This window comes from Orcinus orca, chromosome 15 (genome assembly GCF_937001465.1).
Source record: "Orcinus orca chromosome 15, mOrcOrc1.1, whole genome shotgun sequence".
Taxonomy (NCBI): domain Eukaryota; kingdom Metazoa; phylum Chordata; class Mammalia; order Artiodactyla; family Delphinidae; genus Orcinus; species Orcinus orca.
The window spans coordinates 19,363,104-19,385,218 of record NC_064573.1 but is presented as its reverse complement, the minus strand read 5'-3'; the positions used below and the strand labels follow the sequence as shown (position 1 = coordinate 19,385,218).

Sequence of the window (22,115 nt, the reverse complement as noted above, 5' to 3'; positions counted from 1 at the left end):
AATAAGCTGAATACATAAGGTAAATTTAGATAATAGAAAATCTTGAAGGACAGGTTGAGAAATTTGGCTATCATCTGAGTGTTAAATTTAGTATAAGGATATTCGCTCGTAGTCTTGATTTGCTACTGTGAGGCTATGGGACAATATTGGCCCCATCTTGCTTTCTCTTGAGCTTACGCGTCTCCAAAACACTCAGTCACTTCTCCTGCTTGACAGAGCAGCAATCAAGTCCATTTGGGTTCTCATGTTTCTGCCCCAGTTCCTCACCCAAGTCTCTGGCTCCAATGAGCACTTCTGTTCAAAAAAGCCACAAGGCATGGAATTTGATTTTCCCAGAAGATGCCAGATGGCCAGGTAACACAACCTGGAAGTGAGAGGGAGTTAACTCCCATGGTGTAAACTTTATGGCGTAATAGAAAGAGAAACAAGGTGGATCCAACAGGTAAACTCTTTCCTCCTCCTCTCTCTGACAGACTTGTTTTGGGGTGGTATGCTACAGACGTCTGTCTTGCTAGACTGAGCACGTGTATCTGCAGAGTAACCAGCTTTGTCTCTTTGACCTTGGGAATCAGTGGTCAGCATGATAATACATCATTGTACACTTGCTTTCCATCCTTCCCTATCTCCCTTTCCTTTACTCTTACATTCACCAGCTTAGATTTTCCCTTCCGATAAAGCATTAATATTTTGCTTCAGACCCTGTTTTCTAGGAAACACAGGCTAATACAGTGAGCTTAAATTATTAAATCTGCATGTTATTTAATTTTAATAACTGCAAAATGAGAAAATTGAACTAAATTATTTTTATGATTCTTTTAAGCTTTAATATAGCATTATTATAATTTAATCCCTTAAATTTTTGAGCAAGGAAGTATGGTAGAAAGCTGACCCTGGTAGCACAGCCAGGACTTTTAGAAGTGTAAGGAAAATAAAGAGCAATCTGGGGAGAACAGATATTTATAAAAAGTGCTGTCCTGGTCTGATAACTACTAAAGAGAAGGTGATTTAATCATGATTCGCAGAAAAGTTGCTGAAATTGCACTATTGTAAATATACATGTAAAAGGAAAGATTAAGTAAAAACCCAAGCAAAATATGTAACTTTTGCCGACAGAGTTATTGAAACAAGGAGAGCTTCATAAATCCATTAATTTGTGCCCTTGACCATGACACTGTATCTACTTCATTGCTGAAGAACAGAACTCATAGCCATTTCTAAAGAGGAAATAACATATTTTTTCACATTAAAGAATTCCTTCTCAGCTCAGTGGCTTCTAAGAAGATTTAATTCCCAAGATAGGTCCTTTCCAGCCCACATGCTCTGTTTAAGCCCCTGAACAATGTGAGTTCAGTTTTGGGTAAGGAGAGATGCCCAGGGAGATTTTCTAACACGGAAGCTTCTAGGGGCAGTCACACAATCCAGCACAGGCTTTTGAGTGGCAATCGCAGTATGTCTATTTGAGATGGTCCTCTCATTCTCTACACCTGGTGACACAGAATCTAGACATTCAGAAGTGAAAAGCGTGTGAAATATCACCTCGTTGAGCCCCTTTACTTTATTGGTAGGGAAACACAAGTCCAGAGAAGTGAAATAACTTACCCAGCGTTATACAACTGGACAGTGAAGGCCCCTAGACAAAAACCGTCTTGCAACACAAATCTTTTATTCTCCACATCTTAGTAAAGAATCTAGATAAAGCTAATGTTCAGCAAAAAATGCACAAACATGCTAATATACCGTGCTGGGGATACTTTTGCACCTCCTACAATAATAAAGGCTTCTTTGTCATCTGATGTACTTACATTCTATAGATAATATTAATTATGTATAATATACTGCTCTTGTCCCTCTGTCATCTGGAATTTTTTGAGTAAACAAATCTTAAGCCCCATAGAAAGTTAAGAAAACCCAACCCACCAACTAGTTTGTGTCTAATGGAATGAAACAGAACAGACTGAGAAGTCCTTCCTGCTCAGTCGGGGAAGTGTCCTCATGCTTAAGTACTGCTTCCTCTGCTTCTCAAGTTGAGAAGTACCACACCACACACCACCTATTCAGTGCAATGGATCAGCAGTAATTACCCTACTCCTGTAAATTTAATCAGAAACAGATTCATCCCTGGTTGGCTTTGTGTATTAATATTGTATCTTGATGAGACATATGTACTGTGCCTAATAAGTACTGCCTTTCAGGTGAGTAAATAGTAGTAGCATTGATATGATAGGTTGTGTAATGCTATCAGAAGGCCTGACAGCAGAAACTAGCACAACATTGTAAATCCACTATGCTCCAATAAAACAATTAATTAAAAAAATACACACTACTATATATAAAATAATCAACAAGGACCTACTGTAGAGCACAAGGAACTCTACTCAATATTTTGTAACAACCTATATGGTAAGAGAATATGGAGAAGAAAAAATATATATATATAAAACTGAATTGCTGTGCTATGCTGTACACCTGAAACTAACATGATATTGTAAATCAACTATACTTCCACTAAAAAAATAAATAAAATAAAATACAAAAAAAGAAGGCCTGAAACTCTAATGCTCTGGTTTTTATTCCATTGCTGGATGAATCAAAAGATATTGAACTACTTCGAGTCTGTCCTCTGTTGGGCTAATAATCAGCTCATTCATTCAATTATATCTCTATTTTGTGGAAGCCACAGCACAGTGAAAATTCAAAGAAAAAGAAGGCACAAAGCATGCAGTAAATTAGTGTAAAACAAATAGCAAAATATTCTGCATCATTATGTAGAAAGTACTATATGACAGGTATGGATAAAAAATATAACTACTTTGGCGAGTTCACAGGAGGAGATACACTTCCTGGCTGATAGGATGAGGCAAAAACTTTGTAAAAGAAGCTGCATTAGACCTCGGCCTTGAAGAATGGGTACGATTTGATGGCTTGGGCAGAGGGCATTAGGGCAAATGGTAAAGAGACACCTTATGCATATAGAACTCACCAAAAATATATAAGGATTTTAAAATCCATGATTGGAGACTAGAGAATAGTTTAATTTTTTAAAGCTTGGCAAACAGACTAGTTAAGGAAATGAAGTTCTGACAGGCAAGTTGGGGCCAATTTGAAGAGTGTTAAATACTAATGAAAGGAATTTTATCTTTATTCTGTAAGCAATGTAAATTCATTGAAGATTTATGAGCAGGAAATTAATGTCATTAGAACTTTTAAAAAGGAAACAATCTAGCAGGAGTGTATATCAATAAAAGAATCCAGGAAGGTGTAACAATAGAAAGTAGACCAGTCAGGAGACCATTTCAGCATTTTAGAACAGGGCTAAAATATGCCAAAATGAAGGTAGGTAGGCAGTAGTGGCAAGATATTATAAAGCTGGATATGAGAAAAGAGATCAAATGTAAAAGCTGAGAGAAAAGAGAGCTTAGGCAAGAGCCGAGGTCTGTTCTTGAGAAATTTCCACCAGGAAGATGCTGGAGGAAGAAGAATAGCTAAGAGGAAGAAGGTACAGACACAGTGAATAGAGACAAAGCAGGAAACTGGAGAGCCTCGGAAACAAGGAAAAGAGGGTCAATATGTCAAAGGCCTGAGAGAGGTCAGGGAAGACAGGCCGAAACAGGTCCTTAATATTGTGACTAAAGGATCATTAATAAGCACCTAGAGTAAATGAGCAGAACAGGCCGTGAGAATGTGTGTGCCGTGGATGTAGATATTCGTTTCAGTTTTGTGGTGGTGATGTCAGTTGGCGCCATCTTCTGGAGGAACATTTGGCCACACGATTCAGAAGCCTTATGGAAGGCATTTACTTTGATCCAATGATTTCATTTTTACGATGGCTGCAAAGATTTGTGAGCCAAAGAGATCAGAAGAGGAAAAAAATTGGAAGTAGTCAAAACATCTAATGGTCAGAAATTCATTAATTTATGATACATTCGTAAAATGGAATATTATGTAGCTATTAAAAACGATGTCTTTGGCAAGGTTTACACTCTTTTCTAGAAAAGGCCAAATAGTTGTAGGATCTCTGTCACAGCTACTCAACTCTGCTGTTATAGCCATAGACAATATACAAACCAATGAGCATGGCTGTGTTCTAATAAAACTTCATTTACAAAAATATGTGGCAAGCTGGATTTGGCCTACATTATGGTTTGCCAACTCCTATATTTGAAGAATTTGTAATGAATTAGAGACAACATGACAATATTAACAATAACAACAGTTTGAGAGATAACAGGCTTTGAAATGACATCTATTTCCAATTTTGTGAAATACAATGCGATGTTTATATATGTGTTCGTACACCAATCTTTAAACAGGATGTATCTTTTTAAAAAAATTTATTTAGGTATTTATTTATTTTTGGCTGTGTTGGGTCTTAGTTGCAGCACCCAGGATTTTCGTTGCAGCTCGTGGGCTATTCGTTGAGGTGTGTGGGCTTCTTTCTAGTTGTGGCTCGCGCAGGCTCAGTAGTTGCGGCTTGTGAGCTTAGTTGCTCCGCGGCATGCATGATCTTAGTTCCCCTACCAGGGATCGAACTCATGTCCCCTGCACTGGAAGGCAGATTCTTAACCACTGGATCACCAGGGAAGTCCCAGACAGGATGTATTTTGAGTATTGGCATCATGGTGAAGTTTAATATCTACTTCGTGCTTATCTGCATTTTCACATTTTCCATAATAACTATATATTACTTATCTTTGTAAGCAGAAAAAAATGTTATTTTTATGTGAACTTTTGTAGTGAGAGAAGTAAGATGAGATTACAAATTGAAATGGTACACTTAAGCATGGTTTCAAACTGAAAACCTAGCAGGTCCTCATGAGGAACTGGAAAGTTCCACTGATACATGAATTCTGGATCAATGATGCTTGATCCAGGCTTCTCTGTGAGCTGTGCCTGCAGTCATGGCATGACTAACCAGCACTTAAGAGAAGCAAGGTCAAGTTTGCAAAGACCATCTTCCCAACAAGGTGAGATGTTAATAACTATAATAGGACTGGTATCGGTACTACGTAGACTCCCATGAACTGTGCCTCTCCTTCCCCACTACCAACTTCACCTCACCTGCTATTTCTCGTTTGTTCCATATTATTTTTCCAACTTGCTGCTCCAGTATCTTTGCACATGCTATTTCCTCTGCAGGAGTAGGATTTTTCTCTCTTTTATATCTCTTTTAAGAAGATATATATATATTATATATATTAGTTGTTATGTACAAAGAATTAATATAAGGCACATGTAAGGTAAAAAGCATAAGCATATAGTGAATGCCCACAAACTCAAGAATTAGATCATTACTAATAGATTGCGTATCATACTTCTTCACCACATGTCAGAAGTGATCACTAGCCTAAGTGTGAATTCCTGGCTTTTTAAATATGTAGTTTATCACAGCATACTGTTTAATTCTACATTTTTATCTCTATAACTGTATCATGTTTATTCTTCTGGGATTTATGCTTTTAGTTAAATATATGTTTCAAAATTTGGTTGTGTATAAGATTATACATTTGTAGTGCTGTGTATTATTATTTGTGTAACTAGAGCACAACTGATTTATCTAATCTTCTTTTCATGGCAGTTTGAATGTTTCAAGTTTTTATCACTCAGACATTGCTGCCATGACCATTCCTGTATATGTCTCTTAGATAGCATCTCATGAATAAGATTACTGGATTGTAGAGTACTTGTTTTAATTTCTTTCATAATGCTAGAATTAATCAGACTTTCTGTTTTTTTAAATCAGTTTTGGTAATTTATATTTTTCTAGGAATTTGTCCATTTCCAAGTTTCCAAGTCTGTTTGCATAAAGTTGTCCATAGTGTTCTCTTTTTATGTTTAACTTCTGCTTTATCCACTATTGGGTCTCTCATTTTAATAATTTTATTGAGTCATAATTGACATACAATCAACAGCACCTTTTTAATGTGTCTGATTTGGTGGGGGGGTAGCCATGGGACTGTCCTTCTCAGATCTCCTACTGCTAGGAGAGTAATTGGCTAACAGTGCTGACTGCTATGCTCTGAAATCCATCACCGCATTTGGACCAAGGCCACACTTCCCACAGGATGCTCTTACCCAGTGACCAAGTACAGCAGAGAACTAAGACAGACCCTTTTCTGTGAGATGCAGGACTCCACTGATGGGCCCAGAGAACTCCATTTCAAACTTGCCAACATTTCTTAGAACTATACTCTTGTCCAGGACCTTCCTGTTTTCCATCCTACTTTCCTTTCTCCCATAGCTGGTCTGTTCTGTACTGTAGTCTCATGGTTCTCCCAGGCTCCTCTATCTCCCTCACCTGTTTTCCTCTCAGGTTTTCCCCCCAACTGCTCTTTTAAAATCTGATCCTATTGTGGTATCTGCCTCTTGAGGACTCAGCCGAACACAGTGAATTTTGACTTCTGTAAACACTATAAAACCATCACCATAATCAAGATAATGAACATATTCATCATCGGTCATTCCCAATAGTCTCTTCTTGCCCCTTGTCCCCATGCAAACTCTGGTTTCATTTCTGTAACTATAGATAAATCTGCATCTTCTAGTATTTTATATAAATGAAAGCATACAATATGTACCCTTCCTTGTCTGGCTTTTTACATTCAGCATAAGGATTTTGAGATTCATCTATGTTGTTACATATATCAACACTTAATTCCTTTTTTATTGTTGAGTTTTATCCCACTATACAAATATACAATATGTTTATTCATTCATCTCTTGATCAACATGTAGATTATTTTCCATTTTCAATTATTACAACTAAAGCTATGAAAACTCACATCCAAATTTTTGTATAGTTTTCATCTCTCTTGGACAACTACCTACGAGTGGAATGGATGGGTTATATGTCAGATGTATGTTAAACTTTTTAAGAAACTGAAAAGCTGTCTTCTGTGGTGTTCTAAAATGGGTTTTGTGCCTTCTTTCTTTAATAATTAAAAATTCTAGCCAAATATTTACTTCTTTCATTAACTTAAAAAAAATACTGTTGGCTTTGTTGGTTCTTTATATTCTTTACTTCTATAGTGTAGATTTGTTTTCTATTTCATTGATTTCTTCTCTGATATTTATTATTCAGTATCGTCTTCCATAATTTTCTGCCTTTTTATTTGTTAATTTTCTAACTGAAGACTATAAATTTATCTTTAAGTATGCTTTTGTAGCCTCCCATATGTAGTATTTTTATGATTGTACATTTCTAATTACTTTTAACTTTGTGTATTCATTTTTTCTTTGACTCATGAATTATTAGGCATGTGGTTTTATTAATCAACTGTATAGGAATGTTTGGTTTATCATTTCATTGCTGACATATGCAATTACACTCTGGCCAGAGAACATCGTCTGTGTGATATTGATTCTTTAGAAGTTTTTGCAACTTGTTTTATGACCTAAGGCATGGTCAGTTTTGATACATGTTCCATATTTATATGAAAAGAAGGTACATTCTCTGTTTTTCCCCTATATTCACTAGATCAAGATTGTTTTATTTTATGTTGATTGAATCTTTTTGATTTTTATAAATTTCTATGTATGTAGTGACATGTCTCTCAGCAGCCCTACTCCACTTGGTATCATGCAAAGACGACATATCAGTATTTTTCTGAGGGCCAACCATGGACATAGTGCATCGTTTCCCCAGGATGCTCTCCAACTCATAAAAATGAGTGGCTACAAAGAGAGGCTTGATGGAGGGGTATTGCCTCCCTCTTATGCCAGCCACAGCCATTCCTCTGCTACAGTTTTGTGCACACACCTTATGTACTTATCAGCATCTCTGGAGCATACGTTAGCACCTTTTGCTGGCAGTCAACTTTTTCTTTAAAACAGGATCTCATTTCAGAAAACATGCTAAATTGAGAAGAGTGGAAAGAAACGCAATGGATAAACTAATCATAATCTGTGGGCTCAACAAAACAATTTTCTTTCATGAGGCAAAATTACTCTGGCTTAACTTGACTCTTTAATGACTAGCCTGACTCTCTCTTCAGGCAGCTCTTCCCCAAACACAGTCACAGCTGCTTGACCTGCATGTGACTTGAGATCAATCCAACTGATTGACTTCCAGATCCTTAGATCTTTTTTTTTTTTTTTTTTTTTTGCGGTACGCGGACCTCTCACTGTCGTGGCCTCTCCCGTTGCGGAACACAGGCTCCGGACGCACAGGCTCAGCGGTCATGGCTCACGGGCCCAGCCGCTCCGCGGCATGTGGGATCTTCCCGGACGGGGGCACGAACCCGTGTCCCCCGCATCGGCAGGCGGACTCCCAACCACTGTGCCGTCAGGGAAGCCCCAGATCCTTAGATCTTAAAAAGCATGACTGCCACTTACTGTTGGACTCAGTCTGACCCTGTGAGTTTTGGGCTCAGTCCGACCCTGTGAGTTTTGGGTGTGTACTTTTCCTATAAGAACATTCCACCTTGTGTTCTCCATGGGGGAGAGTCTTACTTTGATATTGCATCTTCTCTCTCTCCCCTCTTGGTCTCTGAAATTCTGAGCCTCAGCCTTACCAGCAAACCTTGTTATGGGCCAAAACTCTTGCTACTGGCTGCCATTTCTCACCTACAAGGTCTGACCTCCTGGACCACTAGGTATGAGGGGCCCCACACTGTTCGAAGGCAGCTACCTCTTGGAGGATGCTAGACACTCCTGGTGATTTCCTGAGGCTTTGAGCTGGGGCCTGGAGCACCCACCTACCTGCCTTCCTTCTCTTCACCTGTGTTAGTACTTATATTTACTCTTTTAATAAATCTTAGTGGAGTTGACTTTCCAGATTCTGATCCCTTCTGAACCAAACAGCCTACTGGCAACCAAACTCTAACTAAGTACTTGGGGGGAGAAATCAGTGTTGAATTCTCAAACCCAATCCCCTGGCTGAACACCATATTCATAATGTCAAAACAAAACCCCTAGCAAGTATTGTACATCCTGACATATTGTTTACTCCATTATGGCAAATGTTACATGTGCACATAATTGTCTGATTGCAGACATATATTAATATCTCTTCTCTACATTTAAATTATAAGCTTCTTAAAGGCAAATATAAACTCAACACAATCCCTTAAATAAAACAGCTGCTTAAGAGAGATCTGCCAATTGAATTTAATCAGTTAAGAGATTAACTTTTGTACTTGTTTTCTTTAGTGTAATTTCTTAGCTTGGTGTCTTGTTCATTCTTTCCACAAATATTTATTTACTGAGGGCCTACGATGTGCTAAGTAACTTTCCAGGCACTCAAAGTATTATTCCATCAAAATAAATAGAACAGATTCCCTCATAGAACTTATGTTGCAGTGGTGAGTTAGACAGTAGCTAAATAAAAAAGTAAAAATGTTATATGGGAAAAGGTGCTACAAAGGAAAAATAAGTGGGGCAAATGAATAGAGAAAGTTGGAGGGTGGTGTTTATCTGGAGTTTTGTACATTTTGCCTCTCTTAGAGAATAAGCTCCTATAGGTCTCTATTTTGTTTGCTTTGCATTTATTTTATTGGAGACTTCTAAACAGAATATATTAAACATGGAGTTTTTAGGTCTTTAACAAATATTTTTTGCAAATAAAAGATTTATCAAGCTTTTAAAGATCCCCTACTTCTTCATTTTTTTTCCCTTTACATTTTAAATATAGGAGGCGGGGAGCAAAAGACATGGATTACAGTCAGTTTAGTAGGTGTGGGAATTAGTTTTCTTTCTATAAGCCCTCTGGCTCTAATATTTTCAATAGCACAGTTTATTTAACAGACAAGATCATCTGTAATCTTTTTGTTTGTTTCAACTGTATCTGGAAACATTAGAAACCCTGTTTACTAATTACTTTTTTCCAACCCAAGCCCCACTTCCCTAATGCTTAACAAGCTGACGTACCTGAAAAACCGTTGATGAAACCCACTAGAAGAATCACAAGAAATAGGCTCTTCAGAGTTACCTTGTATGCTAACCTGGGGCAGGCACTAGGACCGCCCAGACGCCAATAGGCAGCCAAGCTTCACTGCTTGTCAGAGGGATTGAGCCGCCTTTGCTGTTACACAAGAGAGCAGGCAGCAGCAGTAGCAGCTCAGCATCCTTCCCCCTTCTGGTGGATCGGAAGGTATTTACTTGCTGTTTATCATTCAGATTTTGTACACTGTCACTGTGCCTTTAGTGTTCACTTAATCTGATGCTCTGGAACACTGTCCAGCACTTGTTGGGTTACTATATTATTTTATGTTAATTTCCACAGCTGATGGAAGCAACAGTGCCATAAAGAAATGGGCTAGATATTTCCAGAGGCTGAAATCTGGAGGCATTTGGAGGTGTAAGTACATCGGTCACAGATTTCTAATGTGCTGGCTGTGTTAACTACGTCTTCTGACCTTCTTCCTCATTGAAGGATCCAATGTAAGATGCCATCTACATATTTCATTCATGAAGGAAAAGCACCAAGAAGGTGACAGAAACCACTAATGATGGGCCTGAGACTCCACTTTGGAGTGGCTGTGGTTCCCTCTTCTAGCCTGTGGGTTTGCAAGAGGAGAAGCTGGATTTGCAACAGAGTTTTGATGGGAAAGAGCTTTTGCTCAGGGCTGCAGGCTGCTTGCTCGCTCGCTGCTTTCTGTTTTCAAAGCTCAAGAAGGTCCTTTCTAGTCATTGCAGTGGTGCGGTGTAGGAGTCTTTTTATGCTTCGTTTATTTCTGGTTTCAAATACTCTTATCATGAATGTGGGCTGCCAGAAAGCTGTTAGACCATTCTGTACCTCTCAGTGTAAAGCCACTGAAGAAAAATCTAGTTTGCTTTCTCTTGACCATACTATACTCAGTACTACAATTAGTAGATTATATTTAAAAAAAATAATAACCTTAGATTCCCTTTCTTGTTCAACAATAAATCTGGTTATGTGTGGTAAGGGAGTAGTTTGCTATTAGAAAACCTAAATAAAGATGACTCTACAGAGAAAATTGGACATTCCTTTTAAGTATTTTACAAATCAATTGAAGTTGATTTTTTTAGGGCCTTGGTACAAATTTCCTGCATTAAAATCTCTTTGAAAATTTTAAAGCCTTGTCAAACTGTCAGATTAGATTATTACTTTAGAAGTTAGATCAGATTTAGGAAATTTATACCAAAATGTATTAGGTAAACATATTTATAACTCAATAAAATGTTAAGTCATATTAATGGTCAGTTCATAGAAAATTTTAAGATAAACAGTGTCATTTAATTTATTTCAGGAAAGAAAATATCAAACTAAGACACAAAGCAATTCATCAGTATCGAAAAAGTGACTTCAATGAGAGCAATTTTTAAAATAAATTTTAAAATTCTTTTAAGTGTTTCAAAAATTAAGTACATTATATTTTCTATATTGGAATACCCTAAGTGAGATTTCAAATTAAGTATCAAACTTTGGAAAATACACCTATCGTTCTAAAACTCAATTTTGTAGAAGAAAGAGGGACAGAGGATATGAGGGAGGGAGAAATTGAGTTTTATTTTATTGTTCCATACTTGGTAAATTTAGAACATTCTGATTGAATATTTACTATACAAATATGCTACCCATATTTTTCAAAATGTAACAAAAATTTACAAAGCTTATATTAATTTGCAAATCCTTAAATGCAAGTGAATATAAATATATAAAAATAACATGCTAATATTGTTATATAATATTTCTTAAGCAGGGAAAATTTTTTTTGAAGACAATGCCTTGCTTCTAGTGGAAATTAGGGAAATCAGGTTGGGGTTAGTAACAGCCTTTCAATATTCTGTGATGCAAAAGTAATTTTTTTGTTTGTTTTTTTGCGGTACGCGGGCCTCTCACTGTTATGGCCTCTCCCATTGCGGAGCACAGGCTCTGGACACGCAGGCTCCGCGGCCATGGCTCACAGGCCCAGCCGCTCTGCGGCATGTGGGATCCTCCCAGACCGGGGCACGAACCCGTGTCCCCTGCATCAGCAGGCGGACTCCCAACCACTGTGCCACCAGGAAAGCCGCAAAAGTAATTTTTAAAGTTTATTTTTAGTTGGTATAACAATATACTAGATAGCTCCATGAACTTTTGTTAATAAAGTCTCTCTCTTTCTCTTTTAAAAACATTTTCTGTATTCCAAGTTTAGAATGTTGACTCAATTCTTCAAATTAATACTTAGCTTGAAAATTCTTGCTCAACCTATGATTTGCAGCCTTAATCTTCAGTTTTATGTCATACCCATACATGTCTTCTCATAAATAATTTTAAATAACTTCATTTTATGTTCAGTCTAAAGATTCATTGAATTCAGTGATGACTTAGGGGAAAAAATCTTGAGAACATAGATCTTATTCAGAATTTGATACTTTTCTCAGAATCTGAAACTTCTTCCTGAATTTAAGCCCTGAAATTAAGTCCACTGGCTAGAGTCAATTGAAGACAGTGGGAAGAGTGCGCAGCAGAAATCTGGGATTGCTGGCAAACAAGTGGAGTATAAGCTGAAGAATAAAATGCAAAAGCGAGGGCTTCCCTGGTGGTGCAGTGGCTGAGAGTCTGCCTGCGGATGCAGGGGACACGGGTTCGTGCCCCGGTCCGGGAAGATCCCACATGCCGTGGAGCGGCTGGGCCTCTGAGCCATGGCCTCTGAGCCTGCGCATCCGGAGCCTGTGCTCCGCAAAGGGAGAGGCCACAACAGTAGAGGCCTGCGTACCGCAAAAAAAAAAAAAAAAAAAAAGCAAAAGCGAAAGCTAATTTGTTAAAGTGTGAAAGTAGGATAACCCCTTAGGCCTTCAAAAGTCTCCTTAGGGGCTTCCCTGGTGGCGCAGTGGTTGAGAGTCCGCCTGCCGATGCAGGGCACACGGGTTCGTGCCCCGGTCCGGGAGGATCCCACATGCCACGGAGCAGCTGGGCCCGTGAGCCATGGCCACTGAGCCTGCGCATCCGGAGCCTGTGCTCCACAATGGGAGAGGCCACAACAGTGAGAGGCCCGCCTACCGCAAAAAAAAAAAAAAAAAAAAAAAAAAAGTCTCCTTGCCCTGGAGATCCAGGTGAATATCAGTATTGTCTAGATTTACTGATTAAGTAAGGTAGGTATTTCTAAAAGATTAATTTTACATACATATTTTTATTTAAAGAGGTTCAGCAGATAGCAAATCTGGATAGCAAATCTGGTTACACCGATTTTGCCTGCAGCCTTCGGGGGGGGGGAGCTTCTAAAGAACATAACGTTCCATTTGAAACTGGTGCTTAGTAAGACCTTTAAGAAAGATGGAAAAAAATAGCTTTTACACGGCTAAACCACCTAGAAGAAACCAGCGTGAAGGGAGAAAAGACACATCAGCCAAACTTGTTCTGGTATTTCAGTTTACTTTTATTTTGGTTTTCTGAGCACCTGTGCTTTGAGTAAGAAGAGATGTCTCCTGGTAGAAGCTGTGGAAAATGCAGCTGGGGGTTGTCTTCCAATGGGAAGCACTTCGTGTTTGTTGAAGGGGTAAAGAAACAAATGTAAAGAAATGACAAATAGTCCTTCTCAATTTGTCCTGCACGGTGATTACATGAGTTTTTCAGATTCTGTTGGCCACATATACAAGCCACAATAAATAGGAATTATATGTCACTTGAGAATTTCTTTGAAATCTAATTATGATTTTCCCTTATTAAATAAAAGACCTAAAGGGAATGGAATGAAAGAGTATTAGTGGCAACAGTTACAGTTGTGCAAACCAGGAGGGATAAGTTTTGTATTTTGCTGGAGTTTGGCAAGGGGTAAGCGATTATCCATTTTTATCCCGAAAATTTTTTCGGAAGAAGCTTTTTTCGAAAGCAAAGATGTCGTTTACAGAAATTGATTTTACGTATAAAGAAATAAGTTTGTAGGTACAGCAGAAGGCTTTTAAATAGATGAGACACAGCCTTTGGGTAGAAAAGAGCCATTAACAATATGAAATGTGTGCCGTGCATTGTTGATAAGCTGATTCATCCCAAACATTAATTGTCCCTCCTGATTCTCACAACTGTAACTGATATAAACATGGGACACGACTAATAAATATATGCTCAGTCCCTTCCCTTAGGTCTTTTATTGAAGAGGGAAGAAGTTAAAAACTCTAAGGAAACTGTTGACAAATATTAATCATGATTTCATAGATGTTAAGTTGCAAATGAGCTTTGCTATTCCCCCACATATAATGTAATAATTGCAGTTTGCACTTTGGAGTTAATGTAAAATTTTACGGACACAGCATTTAATATTTCTGGATTATCTTTTTATTATTATTTCTGTTTAAAATAATAATGGATTATCTTTTTAAAAATAGATATTTATCAATTTCTTAATGTATGTCAGGTATGGAATTTAGACTAGTAAACAAGGTATGTCGAACATTCATGGTCTCCATCATTCCATCATTTTGTGAAGGGAAATAGGCAACAAACAAATATTATGAACCAAACACATGATTATTAAACTTCTTAAAAATTATTATTATAATTTCTTACAGAATATCTCTGATAGGTACTAACTTGAAAATTAGAAGAGAGTGCTAAGATAAAGAACGACTTGGTGGCTTTTTTAGATGTAGTTGTCTAGAAGGTTCCCTGAAAAAGTGACGTATCATCAGGGATCCCAGTAAAAGATGCAGCCAAGCAGAGGGCAGCATGTGCTCTAATAGAATAAGAGCAGACTTTGTGCAAACCTACTGCAATTTAAATCCATTCTGTGTCATTCTTAAACCTTGAAATCTTGAGCATTCCACCCCCTTGATAAAACTTTACAGAGTTTTGAGAAGAATGAGATTTTCTTTACAGAGTTTTGAGAAAAATGAGACAGCATATCGAGTGTCCATGACAATATCTGGGGCAGATTTAAATTTCCATTATAACTTATAAAGTATTGTTGCAACTTTATGAATTCACTCCTTTGAATACCTAGTCAAATAAACAAGTATTGGACTATTTTATCACTCCTGTCTCCCTTTAAATTCTTCAGGTGATTCTATAATCACAGAGTTGAGGCAGAAAAGATAGCCCCTTCCACAGACAGCAGAAAAAGAGAACAATGCTCCTGAATTTCCTAAAGACCAAGTCTCCATGAGGAGCTTTGTCAGATGCAGTTATGGTATATTTTTGATCGCCTCCTCAGAACCCACTAGCACAGTGCTGGATGGGGATTAATTAAGGTGCTGTTCCTTCTAGGGAATGCCCGACGGAGATGACCACACCCAAGGAGGTTAGATACATGTCCCTTGCCAGCACTGTGCTTCCTGGACTTGGCCTGTCAAACACAACTTCTCGAGAAGTTCAGTGAGATGAATGTGGCACTTCACAGCACACAGCACAGGGTTCAGGCTCAAGTTGAAGAAGTGAGTTCATTGGTGAAGATGATAGTTTATTGATACTTGGAGTGACTCACATCTAAACACTTTTGGAGTTTTACCATCTCATCAGTATGCAGCCCTAAAATATATACCTGTACACAAACAGCCACAGTATATATATAATTTTGAAGTGTAAAATTGCTATGAGTGACTTTTAAGTATTTTCCCCCACAAAATTTACTTCTGTCTGGAAATTTTCATAAGGAATCTTAAGTTGGACTTTTAAAATTCACTTTTAATACCTCTTCTATCTTAAGGCTAGGAAACCAACCCCAAAACACTCTTTCCACTAGATTTCACCTGCAATACCTATACATTTAGGTGAAAGCTTCTCTTTTAGAGCTCCCTCAAATTTGCTAAGTTCCCTAACCTACTAGATCAGCTTCCTAGAAAGGCTTTGTGGGCGTCCACTCCGCATATGTTCTATAATGATAAGCTGCCATACTTAAGTAAGAATCCATCTGAAATGTGACACTCCAAGCATAGACTTGGTTGCAACACTGATTTGTGTAGTTATATCCTGGTAAATATGGTGATAGATTCCTATTGATACTATGGAGATTTTAAATTATTTTATTATTTTTATATTATAATTTTTATTATTTTATTATATATATATATATTTATTGCCATGGAAAGGAAGGAGACTCAGTAAAAAATATTTACTTCTAAATTCCAAGTGGGTTGGTGAGACTCAGATACCATTTAGAACATTTAATTTCAGTTTACAAAAGCATAACTTTCTAATGTTAGGATTAGAGATAACTTAAGAAGAAAGAGAAAGCATTTCCTTATATGCTCATTAAAAAATAGAATGTTAAAATAATGCCAAACATATTCCAGACAAATAATCACACTTGCTTTTTCCTCATGAGCTCATTTAGTCCTGGTGGTTAATCCTTTCATGCAGTATGCCTGCTTCTAGATTACAAGGAGTCCAGCAACACCTGACTCATTTCACTGGTACAGCCTGAAAGCTGTCTAAGCCATGTGAGTTTAGAAGCCTATCCCGCAGAGTCTATTCTTTGAAGAGTACTGGTACTGTCCTTTGTATGAGGCTCCTGGACTGACCTTCTTTGTCGAAGACACCGATTCTAGCCTATAGCTTATAGCAGCGCCTTCAGGCAGGCGTCCAAAAACAGAGAACTGTTTGATGATGAGACTGATAGGCTGTTAATTTCTGACAATAACCAATGATGTCAGAAGAGAGGAGAGTAAAATTCTTTAATAGGGCTCTCATAATGGTTTGACCAATGTTTTCTCTGAGACAACAACATATTACGGAAGGCACTGAAGAATCTCCAGGGCCTTCCCCACAAAGCATCTCGTTTCCGAAATATTTATATTAGCACTTTATCTATGCAAATTAGCCTAAGGAAGTCTGAGTCTCTATTCTGATTTTACAGCTCTTATATAATAGTATTGAACTAATTAGTAACTACGAAACTGCCAAACAAACCTAATTATTTCTAGCAATTTTTTTCACTTTTATAGAGTAAAATAACAAATCTTTGTCATTTATCGGGTGCTCTCTGAGAAATCTCAAAAATAATTTTATAAGTGAATTTTAGGGGCTTTTGGGGGTGACCTCCAAAACTGCTAAAGTCTAATTTTCAAATCATGCCTCTCTGGAAAATATAAAATGAACAAATATAAACAGTTGCACATATTAATTAATAAAGAAACCAGATGTTACGATCGCTTTGGAGAAAATTTGAAGCATTATGTATACATAGGCAAATTAACAAAGATATGTTAAAGCAAAATTACTACGTCAGATTTGAAAACTGGCTAATATCTAACAGGTCATAAATCTTTGGGGTTATTTGCTCCACTGGGCAAAAATGATTTGCATATCTATTAGATAAAATTCTACAAATTAACAAGTAATTTTACTAAGTCTAGGTGTTTTAATAATAATAAATTGGGAGATTGGGATTGACATATATACACTAATATGTATAAAATGGATAACTAATAAGAACCTGCTGTATAAAAAATAAATAAAATTCTAAAATTCAAAAATAATAATAAATGAGACAAGTAGTACATTCCTCTAGACCTGTAAATAAATAAAGTAGCCACTAATTCTTTAAATATGGCTATTAAAATTTAAACTCAAATTAATTAAAATCAAATGTAATAAAGCTTTTAGATCCTTAGCCCCACTGTCTACTTTTCACATGCTCAATGGCTGTACTGGCTTAGGGGCTACCATATTGGGCAGCATTTCTATCTTCATGGAAATTTCTTTGGGATAGCACTGCTCCTGCCTAGACAATCCTTAGGTGGCCATCGACCTTTTATGGATAAGGATAAGTTCCCCACCTTTTTGCCTTGTTTCCAACTTTCAGAAAAATTTTCTGACAGTCTTAATTGTGGTAGAATTTATAACCATCTAAAAGTAAAACTCAATAGTAAATGACTACTATCTGAATAGACTTTACGTAGCACAATCATGCCAAAACAGGGTGATTATATGATACGTGATGTATTTTGTTAGCAGTATAAAAATGACTTTAGAGCAGTGCACACTTTGAAAAAATACAATGCTACCATAATATGTATCATTTGAATTATTCAATGTGATTCAGTCAAACCTCTTAGGAAACCATAGAAGTTGGGATGTTGTGAATGGTTCTGGTAAACCAGAGTAGGGTCAAAACAGAAAAGATGTGAGTCAGGACAACCATAGTATCTAAAGAAAGTTTTGCCTTTGCTTCACATAGCACTTTATTTTTCTGTGTTTAATTATGATAAAATGGAATTACACATATTGCCATAAAAGTAACTTCTATGTTAAATAGAACCTTAGGTTTTATAGTAATGCTCAATAGTGCAGAAGGGAAATACAACATTATCAAACTAGGATGCTATTTAAAAATTGTGAGAATTACTTATGTAATAGATAAATGCTTTATCTTGGATTTCTCGTTAACAAGCTGAAAGCATTATTTCCCTGAATTTCATTACTGTGTGTAAATTTCATTTATTAAACAAATAGCTGTTAGGTGCCTATAGTACAAACAAGATAGAAACAGTGTCTGCCCATACAGAGGGTGCAGACTGGTAAGGAAGGCAGAAAATAAACAAATAACTAATTAATCACAAATGTTGTAAGCTTTATGAAGAAGCAGTGTGAGAGCATATGAGGGAAACTTTACTAATCTGTTGGGATAGGAGCTGGTTGTGTATTTGAAGGCATGCAGCCAAGAAAGCCATCTTTCAGAAAGTGCCGTGTAAATTAGGATCTGGAGGATAAGGAGGGATTTTCTGGGTAAGGGAAAGTTGCAGGCGGTGGAAAATTTCATAAAGGAAACATCATATAGAAGGTCCCTGACCAACGAGGTAGCATGAGCATTTGAGTTTTCAACTGAATGAAGATGTAATAACTTGAACTGTTTTCCTAATGCTATTTCCCCTTTTTTGGCCAAAAGAGAGAGAGAGAGCAGATTGGCCCAGATTACCTCCTTATATCAAATTGCAATCAAGGAAATGCATAAGTAGACAAAATCCTTGTGACCTGCTTCTCATTCAGAATTGCCAGAAATGTTTCCCTCTGTGGAAGAAAGCTGCCCATAGTAGTCGCCTTGACCTTCCACTGAGGTCCAAAATGGAAGACATCAACTTCATATCCTAATTTATGGGTTCACTGTTGACTCTCTGGGCTGTCTTATGCAAACAAAGTTTCTTTCTCATAAATAAAAGTGAAGGCTTGGATGGGCTTACTGTCTTTAGGCATAACTGCAGGTGTTTAAGTAACCAGAGAAGAGGAGTTACTGTCCTTGCCTGGGAAAATAGCCACAATCTTAATGCCCAAATAACTCAATCTTTATTGATAGTATCAATTATAGACCATCTACATTCAGATATCTAAGTGACATTACATTGATTGCAGAATTTTAGATTAGATAATGAATGGATGGATCAGAATTTTCTTTGTGAACTTTATCTGGAACCTTATCTCAGCACCATCTTTCTCCCTGTCCACACACTTCTCATGATGCATTTGACCCACCGTTATAAATTTGTTGCTGTATTTGACATTTTTTCTAGAATATGAGCACATAATAATCTCTGTATTTCCAGCACTTAATGCTTGGCCAGTGATGTTCAATGTGTGTTTATTAAGAGACTAAGCAACTGAATAAATGAAGGATTGTAGGTTTATAAATATATTAAGAGAAAGAAAATGACCTTAAAATATCTGACTTAATCAAAGTTTTTCATTTTATATGGAAGTTAATAATATTTAATTTATTTGATTAAATAATATTGATGAGGCTATCAATCTCATCAACAATATTTTCAAAGATGAGACTATCCATCTCATCAACAATATTCAAATTTTATTGAATGCTTCTTCTGTGCAAATCAGCAATACAAAAATAAAAGGTATCAGGCATGATTCTTGCCTTCTAAGAATTGGTGACAGAGTTGAAAAACAAGGATGTTTGCTTAAAAATGAAATGTCTAATATAGGAAATGTGTACTAAACGCCAAATGAGTCCAATAAAAAGTGAGAGATGCCAGAGTTAAGAATGTAAACAGCAAGGACATTCTGAAACCCAGGTCATATTAAAAATCACAAGAGGGACGACCTTTCATAAAATACTAAACTCCTCTCATTGTTCTTAGATGACTAACCATTGACTCATAATCTTGTCCTTTTGCTGTATCTCTCAGTATTTACTTACATTTTCCACACACAAACAACTGGAAAAAAGAATGAAATTAGTATCTGTTGATCACCTACCATATCTCAGACATTGTAGTCAGAATTTTACATAATGTATCTCTACCTTAAACATTTTTAGAACATAAACACGTTCACAATATTTTTTAAAAATTAAAGAAAAATTTTATCTTCATCTTTTGCTTAGTTGTGACAGAACCTGATCTTGACAAGAACTTTTTTCCATAAAACAACTTTGTTGTGGTGTACTTACATAAAATAGACACCTATTTTAAATTTACAACTTAATGCATCTTGAAAAATGTGTACTCCTGTATACACATTCAAGATAGAGAATATTATCGTCACCCCCCCAAAATTCCCTGATGTCTTTTTGCAATCAATCTTGGCCTTAGGCTACCTCTGATATCCTATTTATCACTATAAATTCATTTGCCTTAGCAAGAATTACATATAAATGAAATCATGCAGTATGTATCCTTTTGTGTATGGCTTCTTTCATATGTAATGTTTTTGAGTTTCACCCATGTCCTTGCATATCTAAGTAGTTCAAGATTTTTAAAAAAATTTCTTAGTATTCCATCTTATGAATATACTACAATTTGTTTATCCATTCTCCTACTGATGGACATTTAGGTAGTTTTCATTTTTTGGCTGCCATGAATAAAATTGGTATGAACCTTGATTTTCAAGACTTCTTGTAGAATTGTGTTTTTATTTCTCCTGGTGAGCACCTAAGAGTGGAATTGCTTTGCTGTATGATAAGTTTACATTTAGCGTTGTGTTTATTTTAGTTTGGTTTCCCAGCAGAAATGGTTGAGAGTTCTAGTTTCTCCTTATCTTCACCAGCACCTGATATTATTAACGTCTTTAAGTAAACCTTCCCTGTGGGTGTGTAGTGGTAGCTCACTGTAATTTTAATTTGCATGTCAAGTTAAATCAGTCTCTGATAGACGAATGGAGTTGAGCATCTTTACTTGGGTTCATTAGACATTTATCTTCTTTTGAGAAGTATCTGTTCAAATCTTTTGCCCACTTTTGTGTTGAGCTGCTTGTAACAGGGTTGTAAGAGATTTCTATATTTTCTGGTTACAAATCCTTTGTAAGATATATGTATTGCAAATATCTTCTCTCATTCTATGCTTTTTTTTTAAACAAGACTTTATTTTTTTTAGAGCAGTTTTAGGTTCACACCAAAATTGAGAGGAAGGTACAGAGAGTTCCCATACACCTCCCCCTCAACCACCTGCGTAACCGCCTCCATTATCGACATCCCCCATTCAAAGTAGTACATTTGTTAAAACTGATGAACCTGCATTGACACACCATTATCATTCAAAGTCCATAGTTTACCTTAGGGTTCACCCTTGGTGTACATTCTATGGGTTTGAAAAAATGTATAATGACTTATATCCATCATTATAGTATCGTGTATAGTATTTTCACTGCCCTAAAAATCCTCTGTGCTCTGCCTGTTCATCCATGCCTTCCAACCCTTGGCAACGACTGATCTTTTTATTGTCTCCATAGTGTTGCCTTTCCAGAATGTCACATAGTTGGAATCATACAGTATGGAGCCTTATCAGATTGGCTTCTTTCACTTAGTCATACGCAGTTGTCTCCTCCATGTCTTTTCATAGCTTGATAGCTCGTTTCTTTTTTGTGCTGAATAATATTCCATTGTCAAGATGTACCACAGTTTATTTATCCACTTACCTACTGGAGGGTGTCTTGGTTGCCTCCAGGTTTTGGCAGTTATGAGTAAAGCTGCTGTAAACAGCCATGTGCAGATTTTGTGTGGACATAAGTTTTCAGTTCATTTGAGTGAATACCAAGGAGCATGATTGCTCAGTTGTATGGTGAAAGTGTGTTTAGTTTTGTTTGTTTTTCTATTTTCATAACAGTTTTTTTTTCCTTAAGAGGAGTAGGTTTTAATTTTGATATAGTCCCATTTACGTTTTGTTTTTGTTTGGTCGTTTATGGTTTGTGCACGGTCTGGTGGCAATTGCACATGACTAGAGGAAGAATTCATCCCATGCTTAATATTATTAAAGTTCAGTTATTTGACTGACTCTACATAAGGCAGTAGTATTGA

The 22,115-nt window shown here is 36.8% G+C and overlaps 1 protein-coding gene across 1 annotated transcript in view; it reads left to right on the top strand.

Moving 5' to 3' along the window:
• The first annotated feature begins 10,220 nt into the window (after positions 1-10,220).
• The window catches only part of RAB27B (RAB27B, member RAS oncogene family), a 158,709-nt gene continuing 146,814 nt past the window's right edge, over positions 10,221-22,115 (top strand). Inside the window, exon 1 of the mRNA XM_004266113.4 lies at positions 10,221-10,294. The gene's annotated coding sequence lies outside the window, so the exon portion shown is untranslated. The remainder of the gene's footprint in view (positions 10,295-22,115) is intronic.